The sequence below is a fragment of the Crocodylus siamensis genome, chromosome 1 (genome assembly GCF_052110815.1).
Source record: "Crocodylus siamensis isolate JL-2025a chromosome 1, ASM5211081v1, whole genome shotgun sequence".
NCBI lineage: Eukaryota > Metazoa > Chordata > Crocodylia > Crocodylidae > Crocodylus > Crocodylus siamensis.
In genome coordinates this window covers 148,990,557-149,004,058 of record NC_143395.1, presented here as the reverse complement: position 1 = coordinate 149,004,058, position 13,502 = coordinate 148,990,557, and positions in this window count along the sequence as shown.

Genomic DNA, 13,502 nt, shown 5'->3' with positions numbered 1-13,502 from the left:
ATACACTGCTTAAATAGTTCTGAACACCCTAAGGCAAGGTCTTCAAATGGTCAGCCACTATGTAGCTGCAGATATGCACTATGTACTATGTGCAACTGAGTTCCAGCAATTAGCTGGAGACAGACTGGAACAAGGGTTCACAGCTCTTCCACTTTGGTCAGGGGCTTAATGAGGATGTGATAGATCCACTAGCCTGACTGGAAGCTTCCACCTGCCTAGGCTCACTCTTTGATCGATGTGTTCACATAGACCACCACTTCTTAGAAAGAAGGCTAGAAAGGTCTTGAGCCCCAAGGAAGGATCCTCTAGGTATGATTCATGCTCCACAATCCTTGGTGGGGAGTATAGAGCTGGAGGAGGAATCCCTGAAAGTCAGTTGTGGGTGACAGTGGCTATCTCAGACAGAAAGAAAAAGTCAATGGTACTTAGGCCTCTACCTAAACTGTGGTGGGACAGGCTTGCCCTCCCAAACACTGGGGAATGGTATCAGTGGGAAACTGCTTGCTTGTAATAGAGGGGTCCTGTCTGAATGAGGCACTATGCCCTCAACAACTTTTACAATTGGAAGAGTAAAAGGTGCCCCTGGACATCACCGCTTCTGTTAGCCCTGTACTTTTCTAATCTTGCTGTGGCTAAGGTCCAGAAGATTGCTCTGGTAGACTCTGGGGTCTGACAATTTTATGGACCAGGACTTTGCCAGAGCAAACCACATCCCTACTGTGTGCAGAGCCAACCCCATGACTGTTGAATCAATTGATAGCTCCCCACTAATTTTGTGGCCCAGCACCCTAGAGACAGCTCCTGTCTTGGTTTGCTTACCAGGGTCACCACAAAGTATTGCAATTTGGCTTGATTCATTTGGCCTATGACCCCAGGATACTGAGAATGACCCGAGTACCTTCATGGCCCTCAAATCCTCTGGCTATCTGAAAACATTCATTCCAGTTCAGCCTACTGTCAGAAGGTTTTTCTAACACCCATAGAGGCTGTTAATGCACTGATTGGTTGCAAGCCATCCTGTAGGAAAACATATATGCTTAAACACTTGGATGCTGTGGCTACCCAGTCAGTGATTTTCTGCAAGGATGGGGCCTACTCATGTTCAAGTAGTTGAGGTTCACTAACTGGGGGCTAGTGCCTTCCAACAGGGAGGAAAGTTTCTAAGTTACCCTCTCAGCTAAATATAGGGACCTGGCATACATTTTCAGCAAGAAAAATGCTGGTGTCTTACCACCCCACAGGCCATTTTACTCCAGGGGCTGTGGTTTCTTTTGGCCATCTGTATTCACTCTTGGAGTTGTAACAAGTTCTGTTGGACTACCTACATAAAAACCTTGCCAAGAGGTCCATCCAACACATGACCTCCCCATCTGGGGCCCCCATCCTCTTTGTAAAGAAAAAAGATGGGTCCCTTCATCTGTTCATGGACTACTATGCCTAAAACAAAGTCACTTTGTGTAACTGGTACCCTATCCCTCTCATTAATGACACCTTTGAGAGATTGGGATAAGCACCAGTTTTCACCAAGCTGGACCTAAGGGACCTATAATCTGGTTCTCATCTGTGAGGGTCACCAGTGAAAAGATTACGTCCTGGTTGGTATGGGTATTTCAAATATCTGGTGATGCCTTTCAGCCTATGAAATGCCCCGGTGACCTTCCAACATTTCATAAATATTTTCCTGGATGTACTGGACCAGTTTGTGGTCATATATTTGGATGACCATTTTCTCAGAAACCCAGGAAAAGCATGACAGGCATGTCTGCCTGGTCCTAAGATGACTGCCAACACCACCTGTGTGCTAAACCTGAGAAATGCCAATATGATGAGAACTTAGTAGAATTTCTAGGGTATATTATCATCCCAGAAGGGCTATGGATATAACCCCACAAGATAGCTGCAGTACAGGAATGGGGTCCCAAGGAAGTGCATGAGGCAGAGATTTCTATCCAGTATTTCTCCAAATTGGCAGCACAATTGCCCATCTCAAAAAACGGGGTTCCATTCCACTGGTCCCCTAAAGCCCAAGCACCTTTTGATTCCTTGAAGCAGGTACTCACTTCTGCTCCCATTCTGAGCCATCCCCCTGCCCCATCCCTTCCTTTTCTAGTTGAGGCAGACTCATCTAATTATGCCATTGGAGGAGTGCTGCCCCAGTGCTGTGGTGCCCATGAACTACCACTTTATACTTTTCTTCCTATTCCCTAAAGATGACACCCAGTTAATGCAACAAAGACATTTTAGATAAGGAGCTACTGGCAATCAAGAAGCTACCACAGAATGGCACCATCTATTAGAGGGGGCCTGGCACTAGATACAACTTTTGACAAAACATAAGAACCTAAATTACCTTCACTCAGAAAGAAGGTAATTCTTGAACCAACAGTAAGCTTGGTGGCCCCTGTTCTTTTCCCAGTTTGATTTTATAATTATATTCTGATCTGGGAGTCACAAGGGCAAAGTGACTGTCCCAGAAGGGAAAATACACAGAGAGACACCCCTGGCTCCCACAAATGTCATAGGCAATACCAAGACAAGAAACTTACTTGGACTCTTCCAGACCACCCTTAACTAAGACCATTTGCTAGCCAAAGTGGTTGCCCTATTACAGAATCTGAGAACTCACCCTGACCAGGACTACTATCTACAAGAGAGTATACACTATCATTGGCCATGTATCTGTGTTCCCTAAGGGCTACCCCAAGTTCAAGTACTCCAGCTGGGCCACAGCACCTCAATGATTGGACATATTGGCCACATGAAAACAAGGAAGCTCCTTGCTCAACGTTTTTGGTGTCCCTAGAGGCAATATGACGTTAAGGCCTATGTTAATTCCTGTGATACCTTCTCTCGTGCCAAGTCTCAATGAACCAAAATCCTTCAGTTTTGTCCGGCCTCTGCTCACTCCCTCCCCCCACTCCGCACCTGGGATAACAGTTTCCCTAGATTTTATCATGGGCCTTCCTGCCTCCCAGGGTTACACCACAATTCTGGTGGTGGTGGACTAACAAAAATGACTTGCTTTATTTTCAATCAGGGCAAACATACTACTCAAGACACAGCCCATCTCTTCCTGGTGAACACCTTCCAACTCTATGGGATACCTAATAGCCTTGTGTAAGTCTGAGGCCTCCAGTTTATATACCACTTATGGTGAGAATTTCTGTGACTACCAAAAATACAACAGCATTGTTCCTCCACTTACCATGCACAATCTGATGGCCAAAGTGAGTAAATCAGGTTCTGAAGCAACACCTTCACTGCTTTTTGAACTACCATCAGGATGATTGGGTACCCTCCTGTCATTTGCAGAATTTGCTTATACAACTTAGATCATGCCTGCCACAACACTGTTCATTCTATACCAATTATGGATTCCACCCATGTCTTCAGTCATTCCTGTCTGTTTCCTCACCAACCCCTGCTGCAGCAGAGCTAGTGAATCACCTGTAAAAGGTCTGTGTGGTTCTAAAATGGCATTTGAAATGGGACAAAGAGGTGTATATGTGCTCTGTGGCCTAGCATTGTGAGGAAGTCCCCTTATGCAAGGGGACTGAGTGTGGCTATTTGTGCAGCATCTGAGATCCACCCATCTTTCTTCCCAGCTTGATCACTGATACTTAGGCCCACACTGCATCTCAGTGCAGGTCAGTCTGGTGGCCTTCCAGTTGCAACTGCCTAAGTCTTCAAGGGTCCATCCTGTTTTTCATGTTTCCTTATTAAATCATTACAGAAAGAACCCATTTCCAGGCTGTGGCTTGTCCCCACCTCTACGAGCCATAGTTCAAGATGAGGAAGAACTCATGGTGAAGTAGGTCCTTGATAGAAAAAGGGTACAGGGGAAGTTCCATTACCTTATTGACTGGGATGGCTATGGGCCAAATGATTGCTCCTGGGAACCAGCAGAAAACATGCATGACTCAGAATTGGTCTGAGCCTTCCATCAGGCCCATTCCAGCAAGGCAGGCCCTAGAGTGCTCATGGGTTGCCCTAGGGGACACGGTAGTGTTAGAACCATGGGGATTTGAAGAGCAGGGTGGCCAGGCCTTAACTCCACCATGCAACTGGTGATATGTGAGCCCCAGCCCAACCTGGTTCCTCTCATAAGGATATTAACAAGGAATCAGGTGATGAGGGGGAACCAATAGGCCCTGCAAGCCCCTTATAAGAAGGCTATAAAACCCCTATTTCCTTGCCTGTTTGTGTCCTTGCATCTCTGCCCTGCTTCTGGTTTCTTTTTGTTGCTCCTGCCTGATCCTAGCCTCACCATAGTTCCTGCCCCTGCTCTGTTTGAACCTTTGGGTTCTGATCTACCTTCCTCCCAGACCATGATACTGACTCAACCCTTGGCCTGAAGACCCAGAGATTGACTCATACCTGGTGTGATTCTGGCCTGCTTAAGGTAATTTGGTGAGTGACCACCTATGGCCTTACTGATCCTGAAAGGATCTAAGCTCTGAATGCGTGCCGATGTTCAGCAGATCAGGCTAATCTGTTCCCAGTCTAATTTAGTTCACCTCCTCAGGTGACCTAATTTAGATTGGGCCAGCCATTTATTTATTATTTGCTTTTGTTCAACTTCCCTGAACATATGCACAGATCTGCACTTAGATCTACCTAACCCCAGTTGGACTGATGTATGTATAATGCCTGCATGTACTCTAACTGTCCAATGCAATGACCATAATACATATCAGAGTACAGCTATAGTATACTTGTGAGCATTTCCTCACTGGTCTCTTAATACTTTTAACTCTTCTTTAGCTGTTATATTTATAGCCATTTCTCAAATACTATTTTTCCCCAGCTGACACACTACAGAATACCCCATTTGTCCATTTGTTATTCCACATAAGTTCTGTTCACAGGGCACTTTTATATGTGTTCTGATACATTCTGATAAGAACACATTGGTGCAGACTTAATTAATCACATTGTGCCACACAATTTGGAAATGATTAATCAAGTCTGCTGGAGCATTCTAATCAGCATCCCTGCATTTGAACATGGTGGTAGGAGTGCTTTAATGAGCTTTAAATGCTCCTGCTGCTATTTTGAAATGCAGGATGCTGAATACATGAGGTGCTGTGGGTATTTTAATTAGAGCAGCTCCTGGGAACCGCTCTAATAAAAATGCCCTCCACCCTGAAGCATGTGTATTGTGTAGAGGTGCCACAGTGCTTAGATTACAACTCTGAATCCCTGTTCTGCCTAAACTGAAAAATATCTGGAATTTATCAAGGATGATGATAACTACAACAATGGAGACTAATCTTCTGTAAACATATCTATTGTTTTCTTGCTTATGCAGTATTTGCTTGAATAAATATGGATAACAAGAAATATTTTCATATGGAGACTTTCAATAAAAATGAATGGATTTTACATAAGCTCATCATTCTCAGGCCTCATTAGAAGAGCTTTACCCAGCCTGACAATTAACTGTAAAATGGTCCCTTAGAGAATGTTTTATATTTAGAAATTTCTATACACCTTCTTTAGGGCATATGCATAAACAACTTTTTAAAAATTGCATCAAACTACTGTGATATTCTGCACACTTTCATCAGCAAATAGGCTCATTTGGTACAGGAATTTACTGATGTTTTAAAGACATACTTTCATGGTAAAATAATATTTTTAAATCATATTCTCATTTATTATAAAATGAATACCTTCTAGTATTAAAATGACAGTTTTAAAAAAATCTAGCATCCTCCATTCTCATTATGGTCAGTGAAATGTATGGGTTTCAATAATGGCAAAAATTTACCTGTAATTTACTTATCTCCTTTGAGCACATTTTACATTTCTCTTGACTTGATCAATGTCATAAACTAGTAAAGTAGTTGGTTTTAAATGAATTTTGTGTTCATATCTTCATTCATTCATACAATTATGTAATTTCAGGTTAAAGAGAAAAAGGAGGTTTACATTTTTTTTTAAAATTCTGTTTCCTCTGGAAGTTAAAAAAAAAGGAAATATTTCTGCTGTTTCTGGATTCCACTGAAGGTTAATTCATCTAACATGTGAACAAAAATGGACCTAATGTTCTTATTACAGGTTTGAACTCACTCCAAGACTTTTTAGATTTCTGAATCTACTTGCTATCTTGAACCTTAGTGTTACAATTCTCCATGTTTCAATGCTTGCCTGTACATGAGGGAAAACATCAAAAGGCTGGAGCATAGCTCAATTAGCTAGTGAGTTCAACAACAGCAGCAAAAAAATGAACAACAGGCAACTCCAATTATTATTTTTGTAAACCAAGCTGCTTGCTTCAACTGTATTTGAAATGGGGAGTATTTGTTGAGGAAAAGGTAAAGTCTCTTTTTATTTGCTGTTTCTTTCCTGAGGAATGGCATTCTATCAGCAGCTGGGTCATGCCTTTATCCACTCCCTCGTGCAGCCGCTATACACTGTCTAATGATCCCCCATGGTCCCTCAATCCTCCATCCCTATTTTTCAGTCCTCACAATTTGGACATGATTCTTCCAGCTAACAGGGCACAGATGTTACACACCTTGAATCTGTGCTGGGTGAGGTGTTATCAGAAACCTATGCATTTATTCGTGTTCTCCCCAGAGGAGGTGAGGGGGAGTTTATTGGCTACTGCAGGGCCTCCAGACATTGCTGGCTTCAGAACTGGTCCTTTTCATTACATTGCAGCTCAACTACAAAGGGACATTTACTCCTTTATTGGTATTTTTTTTGACAAACATCGAAGTATTTCATGATATTTAAAGATACATCAAATGAATTGCTAGGAAGGTAGATCTTCTTCCCGTCTCTCTTTAATCCAGTTTGTTCCAATAAAATGGGCTGCTGGATTATTCTATTATGTTACATTTTGTTACTACATGACTGTTCAGAGAAATGTTTATTTCTGCTGACAGAGAGGGCCTTAGGGGTGGGCAATATGGGCAACCACCCAGGGTGCCATGGAACAGAGGATGCCACACATGCAAGATATGACTTGGCTCCCATCAGTGAATGTCCATTTTAAGGATAACAAATTTGGTGGGAAAAAATAGAAGAACAGTTCTTAAAGTAACTCATCCTAATTTATGTTGGAATCTGAAGATCAGACCAAATTGGGTATATAGAATTTAGATTTGGATTGGCAGCCAAGACCTAGAGTAGAGCACTGGCATCATAAGTTTATTCTGGTTGGTCTCAACCAAGGAAAAGGATTCATAAATATTGCTCTAGATGCAGCCCATAGGTAGCCTTTCAGGTTAGTCCTCAAAACATTTTTTTTTCCCAACAACTATTTTGTTGAGTCAGAGGAAACTAGAAATAATTGCCTCAAACTAAATAAGTGAAAACTGTTATGTGAACCAAGGCTCAAGAATGTCAAAATGATGGTAGGAAAATTGTGAATATCTTTCTTCCTTGATAATATGGATATTTAAAACTATGTAAGAGTATAACACCATTGGCACTGTTAAGGTATGGCTATAAGCATCCATAGACACTTACTCTCATGAAACTACACTTTATTACTAATGAAGGAGAGGTACAGTCTGTTCCTTGGGGAATGTCATAAAGAAACACCTATCAACATGATACAGTATTTTGAAATATAATCTTTTGCTGGAGCAGACAAACTTCTAAAATGTGCATTTTCGATGAAAGTAAAGCCTTCAAAACTGGCTGGCCAAAGTGATCTAGAAATCTCATGAGAACAGGCTCAAATGAAATTTTTACCATTACTTTGCAGCTGATCAGAGGAGAGATAACAAATAAAGACCACATAAAGTATATACAAATATTATTATAGAGAATTTTGTAAATTAAGAATTTTATAACACATATGAACTCAACATAGAAAAAGAAAAGAAAAACTGTAATTCTGAAACACAAATGCAAAAGATTAATTTTCTACACAGAATGAATAACTTCAGCAGTATGTATTATACTTATACCAAGTTCAGTTCTGAGTAAAATACTGCAAATTCACAAGAATGAATTTTTGTTTGTTAATTTTTAACTTTTATTGTACTATCATACACTTTTCAGCTACCTGATGTGTTACCTCAACATGTTAACTTATTCCTTTCTTCTCAATTGTTCCTCATAAAAGGAAAGCTTCTTTCCTGTAACACCTCATTTCCTTGAATTTAAAATTAACCTTGAAATATGTGGTAAATTAATTAATGCTGACAGTGACATTTTTCCAGACAAAATACCATTTTCTAGATTCTTAATTTCTTACTACTGTTGGGCTAAATCTTCTTTCAGCATAACTATTAATATCATAAAGTGTCTAGAGTCCATTTAACTCTTGGGTTTGGATCACAATGATTAAAATGGATAAAATTACTTTCAACCAACTCTGTACCCTCATATTTGGTTCTGTACAGCCATGAGCAATAGAACCTTATTCCAAATATGGAAACTGAGATTTTTATGTTTCCCCATTTCCTCAGGATTTGGAACAAGTGCAGGTTGAATATCCACAGGAATGAGGAAAGGAATTCCCAGGGTTCTCCTTGCTAAATTGTCTTATCTATTGTTTGGATTAAGGAGGGGATGATGGATGCTTTTTCTTCTCTTTTTCTAAACAAATGACCAGCAACCTCTTCTCCTCCCATGGGTCCTCACAACTGAGGATAGCCCTTTGAAGGTAAAGGAAATACTTTTTCTAACCTGGAAGTAGGCAGGGATAAGCATGACTTAGCATGAGTAAGGAGAGTAGAATCTGGTCCAAAACGAGAGAAATCGCTGCCACTGGATAATGGATTGACAGTGACCTATTCAGTGCATATACAAGCTATAGTGAGGCTGAGGCTTCACATATACCAGGTTTAAAAAACCAGTAGATATCCCAGAAGGCTATCACTAGGGTGATCCTTTCTTGTACCAATCCCTCCCTGGTCTTCATTAATCCAGAAGAGAAGACAGTTACTTGAGTCATTTACAGGCCATGATTACTCTGGTCTCCCTCTGCCCTGTCTATGCCAGATGATACTAGATGCAGGGGTCTGCGTTGCAAAAAAGGGGGACATTTCAGGACTGTGAAATGTACCCTTTATCCGAGTCTTAACGTGAAATTTGGGCAAATGCAGAGGGAACTGTCAATCAAGCCTGGAAAGCTTGAGTTATGTGATTTACATGAAAATCTATAGCTGTCATGATAGCAGAGAACAGCCTGAAAACATTACCTCCTACAGGGTCCAAAATCCCAACCTCAATTTTTTAAAAATATACATTTTTTAATTGCTAATGATTTGGATGGATTTGGATTTCAGCAGTTTAAAGGCACTATTTATTCTTTCTTCTTCTTTTATTTAAAATATGGTAATTAGAAACTGAAGGTGTTTCCTGCTACCCCAGGATCTAGTCATCATCATGTAGTTCTTTCTCACATCTCACTTGCTAATTTTTTTTGCAATTTATTTTAGAGTCTGGATTAATCCTTGGTAGAATTCATTGATTCTGAAAATGAGGAGCCCTCAAGTTATCATTTAAATGATGAAAACAGGCCTGTTAGTTGAGAATATATTTTCAGTGTGGAAAGGCATAGGATGTATTTCTTCTGAGTCTTTGATACATGATGACTCACCTAAACAGGTGTTAAGAATCTGCCTGAGCTAAAGGTAGCTCTGGATGCCTTTGTACTCAAATCAATAGCTTCCTCACTTACCCAAAGGGGAATTACAGATTGCATTAGGGCAGTAGCTCTCCTTCCAGGCTGCAGGCTACTATCCACATCTGTTCCTGACTAAAGGCAAGATATCACAGCTCTACAAACTCTAAAAATATTGCCATGGTAATTAATAACATTTTGTTCTGAGAGCAATGGCTGAATTTTTTTAAAGGAAAATATTTTCTCTGTTCTTAAAACAAACAGATAAAGGAATGAATTTGCCTTAATAACCTGATTAGAAAGGCATTGTAGTTCAGCAGCTGCACTGTGCTCCATTTAGCTTAGATTGCTACCTTGAAAAGAAGACAAAGGAAACATGATTGGAACAGAGAGCAATCAACAAAACAAGATGTATAGCAAATGTAATTGTTACAAACTTGATTCTGCTGCTGCAGAACTCCAATGAAGGTAGAAGCCAGACCTACATATTTATTTTTGTGCAAAGGCCTTACAAAGCATGTATTTTGTGCACATTTAGTTTGACATTTCTGAAACAGACCCCTCCAGGGTTCTTTCCATAATTAATACACATGATGTCTTTCAAGACATTGCATCCCAAACTTACCAGTGCAGATTTCTGACTGATATCTTTTAAAGCTTTTTTTTGAAGCTTTGCGAGAGCTTCAAACTCAACTTTCTTAAATGAACAGAGCTAGTCTAATTCCCTGTAGTTATCAGCTGACGGCTGAACACCTCCTTGATCATATTACAGAATACACCTCATTTTGTTCCTTTCCGGGCAGTTTAGTGTAGTTGTCAAAGTCATTAGAATATGCCTGCTAACAAAAGATGTTTCTTCTATTGTGTTTTCAGTCCTATTGTTTGAAGTTAGTACAACCCTGTTTGAAAACAGCAGTTTCCATAGGAACAGTTTTCCCAAATAAATCTTACATGGAGAAGTATGTCATAAATAATTGGTCTTATCCTGAGGGAACTGTTAAACACCCAAAGAAAATGCAAGGAGAGAGACAGAGAAAAGGCAAGCTATCAGAAAGGCACAAAGTGATGGCAGATTGGTAAAAGTACCTATTTTTTAAATCTCTCTACAATTCACTTTAAAATAAAGCTCTATAATTTCCCAGAATATTAAAAAACCCAGAGTTTGAAGTAGGAGCACATATTGATAATGTAACTTCTCTGAGATAGATACTAAAAGTGTCATTCATTTTTCTTCCTCTATTAATATTAGCTCTGTTTAAAGTACAAACTAGTAAAGCCACCATCATTTATAAGGTGGTCATTTTCTATAGTAAAGAGGACTTTAAAATATATTTTTGGTCCAGCACTTATGTTGCCTAATTTGCAGAAAAAATGAAATTGAAATGTGTTTTGGGCATATTTTAGAATATAAACATAAATTACAAAGAAAATACACAGTCAAATTCAAAAGGAAGCATTAATGGCCAACACTGCATTGTAACGTATTTTCATCAATGACATGTTAATGAACTGTGAGACAAAAAGGAAAACTATACACATGCCCACATTTAATACCCCATCTTCCTGTGAGTAAACGTTATGGGTATTCTTACCCATGAATCCCTCAAACTGGGATACAAAAGAAACTATGACCCATCAAATCTCAAAGCCAAGTAGAGCTGAGTGGTTCACTATTGGACAGGAGGAACCCAACTGCTGTAGAGAAGGCAACAAGTGTTGAGAGAAATAAATGGTCCTTGTGATTCTCAATAGGCAATACAGGTTTTCCTCCCTTTATGCGGGTTCTGTCTGTGCGACTTCACTCTTACGCGATGACCCTGTTTATACCAAAAATTCATTCCATCTAAGGTAGATTCACTCTTATGCGATCAGTGTAGTGGAAGCCCACAGTCAGCTGCTTTGTGCAGTGCATTGGGGGAGTGATGTGCACCAAATTATTGTCTCCTGTGTGGATCTGTGCTCCTCTCTTGTTGTCTGCAACACGTGTTTCTGTGGTTGCCATCCCTGTCTTCTTAGCATCCCTCTTGCTTATCTCCTATCCTGCCTGTACCTCCTACCAGTGACGTGGAGTTTGACACTGAAGACCCTTCACCATCCTCTCTACCACTCTGTGCTCGTGTGTACTGCCTGCTGTTGGTGAATACCAAAATTGTCCTGTAAAAGTGGTAGAAATGGGTCTGGGGGTCAGTACAGTCGAGGTCTTGGAATGTATCCCTTTTTGTTACATTGTAAAGTGGGTTCCCTTTGTGCGAAGTTGAGTTATGTACTGTTTTCCAGGAACACATGTACAGGATAAGGCGAGGGAAATCTGTCCTATTGTATCAGAGATAATCCTGAAACAATGCTTCCATGGTTTTAGAGGTCACTATCTGTCAGTTTTCAGAAAAGAGATAAAGTAGACCATTTTTGGTCTTTAAGAGACAATCTACTTTCCTTAAGTATCCCAGCATGGGTAACTATATTCATTCTTCCCAAACTGTCCACTCTACTTCTAATTTAATATAGAATCATTTCCTTCCGATTCAAATGCAGAATCCAAAGACCACATGCAGTTATCTACTTGCAAACTACAATGCTATACACCATTCTGTATGTGTATTGATGTACACTGTGCTTTGTAGATTGTTCTCTGTTCAGGTCATGTCTCTTTTGTCTTCTCTCAAGACTGAATTTTAAGAAAAAATGACATAATACAGCTGCTGAGCTACAAATCCTTTTTTTAACTGAGAGGCATAATGAAAACACAAACTTTTGATATATTCTTAAACTTATTTTGATAAAATTTTGAGTGCATTTGTTTGGAGAAATATTTTGATCTTAATTTTTTTCACAATTGTATTGTTTCTTAGTTACTTTTAGAGGCCTAATTTTGATTAACTTTGCCTATAAACCTCAACCAATGCAGCTTCCAAATAGTAGTAAAAGCCCTAAGTAAAATCTTGACTTTAGTGACTTTAGTTGAATCAAGATTTCATCTACAGGGTTTTTGTTTACAGCCATGGATAACTCCAGAGCACAATTCTGAGAAGGTCTGTGGCTATCTCTAGAAAGTTCATCTGGAAAAAAATATGCTCATCAAATAATTTGAACTGTTTCTTCTCTGTTTCTGATTAAGCTAGCAGAATAATCATTGAGGCAATTCTTCTGAATGACAGTTTTACTCCAGCTTAATTTCTCTCAGAACCAGCTGCCAAGAAACTTATTTCCATTGTGCTACCACTTAGGAAAATGGTGTGGCTGGCTAGTTTAGGGTATGTCATCAATTCAAATAAGATATATAGTCAGGCTGTAAAGCATCTGATGTGATGCATGTTCTATCCTCTAGAAAACTGTCTTTCTGCAAATGAGTAATGTTTCTAAACCATTGAAAGATTGTGATTATACTGGTTTTCCTTTGTAAATCTGGTAAATCAGCCAAGTCTGGTTCACCAGAACTCAGAGAAGAACTCTAACTTACATCTAGTACACAATGGGAGTGCAGCACCAAGCTCCGCTACTCCACCCAGGGTAATCTGCCATGCATCAGAGTGCATGTGGAATGGGAGTTCCTTGGAGACAAGTAGCAGCGGTGCACAAGGTGTGCTGCTGCTACTTGTCCCCAGGGAAACATACATTCCTGCTCATCTGGACATGCCTTAAGGTTCCATACAGTGCTAGCATGTTTGCTTTTACTCCTTTAAAGTAAGGTTAGGTTCAGTGGAACTCTATTTACACCAGATAGACACTGACTCTAGTTTGACTCTGTTAAAACTTTAAATAGCTTTTGATGTAAAATCTTCAGAATAATAGACTGTATTCTGGGATAGGGAGGGTGACATCTGAAATAATCCCTCCTCAGCTAACAGGGTTTTGGAAGAGCGATGGTTGATTTTCAGGGTATTTTTAAATGGCAGATTAGGTAATCCTTACA